The following is a 1,690-nucleotide window of genomic DNA, read 5'->3' as shown; positions in this document are numbered from 1 at the left end:
CGCCAGCGTCACGTAGAACGTGATCAAGGGCGAGGGCGAAAGCTGTGCTAGAACCCTCTTACGCTACCTATGGCTTCAAGACTGCCAGAACCGAGACCCCCGTAAGCTACAAGCAGATCAATTAAGGGGAAATGAGGGTGCTCGTTATAATACATGAAGGAAAGAAGCCACCAGTCGGCGAGGCCAAGGAAAGCGTTGGGGATGGTACTTTTATGTCTTTTTTTTTAATGTTTACTTAGATAATCACAGAAATTAGTAATGTAATCTGTTTAGGGGAAAGATAATTAAACACAAAGTAGAAGAAAAAACAACGTGCCGATGGTGGGAACCGAACCCACGACCTCCGAATATCGCGTCCGGTGCTCTTCCAACTGAGCTACATCAGCCGCTGTCCCCCCTGCTACTTGCTTGGGTATTTATGTTGTCTGTATACGAACCTTGAGAGTGTTCACCAGCGCCACCCTCAGCCATAGCGGCGGACGTAGAACGTCCTTTGTTACCGCCAGCGTCACGTAGAACGTGATCAAGGGCGAGGGCGAAAGCTGTGCTAGAACCCTCTTACGCTACCTATGGCTTCAAGACTGCCAGAACCGAGACCCCCGTAAGCTACAAGCAGATCAATTAAGGAGAAATGAGGGTGCTCGTTATAATACATGAAGGAAAGAAGCCAACAGTCGGCGAGGCCAAGGAAAGCGTTGGGGATGGTAGTTTTATGTCTTTTTTTTTAATGTTTACTTAGATAATCACAGAAATTAGTAATGTAATCTGTTTAGGGGAAGATAATTAAAAACAAAGTAGAAGAAAAAAACAACGTGCCGATGGTGGGAACCGAACCCACGACCTCCGAATATCGCGTCCGGTGCTCTTCCAACTGAGCTACATCGGCCGCTGTCCCCCCTGCTACTTGCTTGGGTATTTATGTTGTCTGTATACGAACCTTGAGAGTGTTCACCAGCGCCACCCTCAGCCATAGCGGCGGACGTAGAACGTCCTTTGTTACCGCCAGCGTCACGTAGAACGTGATCAAGGGCGAGGGCGAAAGCTGTGCTAGAACCCTCTTACGCTACCTATGGCTTCAAGACTGCCAGAACCGAGACCCCCGTAAGCTACAAGCAGATCAATTAAGGGGAAATGAGGGTGCTCGTTATAATACATGAAGGAAAGAAGCCAACAGTCGGCGAGGCCAAGGAAAGCGTTGGGGATGGTACTTTTATGTCTTTTTTTTTTTAATGTTTACTTAGATAATCACAGAAATTAGTAATGTAATCTGTCTAGGGGAAAGATAATTAAACACAAAGTAGAAGAAAAAACAACGTGCCGATGGTGGGAACCGAACCCACGACCTCCGAATATCGACGTCCGGTGCTCTTCCAACTGAGCTACATCGGCCGCTGTCCCCCCTGCTACTTGCTTGGGTATTTATGTTGTCTGTATACGAACCTTGAGAGTGTTCACCAGCGCCACCCTCAGCCATAGCGGCGGACGTAGAACGTCCTTTGTTACCGCCAGCGTCACGTAGAACGTGATCAAGGGCGAGGGCGAAAGCTGTGCTACAACCCTCTTACGCTACCTATGGCTTCAAGACTGCCAGAACCGAGACCCCCGTAAGCTACAAGCAGATCAATTAAGGGGAAATGAGGGTGCTCGTTATAATACATGAAGGAAAGAAGCCAACAGTCGGCGAGGCCAA

General features: G+C 48.3%; 1 non-coding gene across 1 annotated transcript; it reads right to left on the bottom strand.

Annotated features, from left to right (window-relative positions):
* Positions 1–1,315: 1,315 nt before the first annotated feature.
* Positions 1,316–1,389, bottom strand: TRNAR-UCG (transfer RNA arginine (anticodon UCG)). Its single transcript has one exon. It is a non-coding gene; the product is annotated as a tRNA-Arg (tRNA).
* Positions 1,390–1,690: the final 301 nt, after the last annotated feature.

Source organism: Amblyomma maculatum, chromosome 2, assembly GCF_055883805.1.
Source record: "Amblyomma maculatum isolate TAMU_Amacu chromosome 2, ASM5588380v1, whole genome shotgun sequence".
Classification (NCBI taxonomy): Eukaryota; Metazoa; Arthropoda; class Arachnida; order Ixodida; family Ixodidae; genus Amblyomma; species Amblyomma maculatum.
Note: the sequence above shows the minus strand (reverse complement) of the source record. Positions and strands in the feature narration are given on the sequence as shown.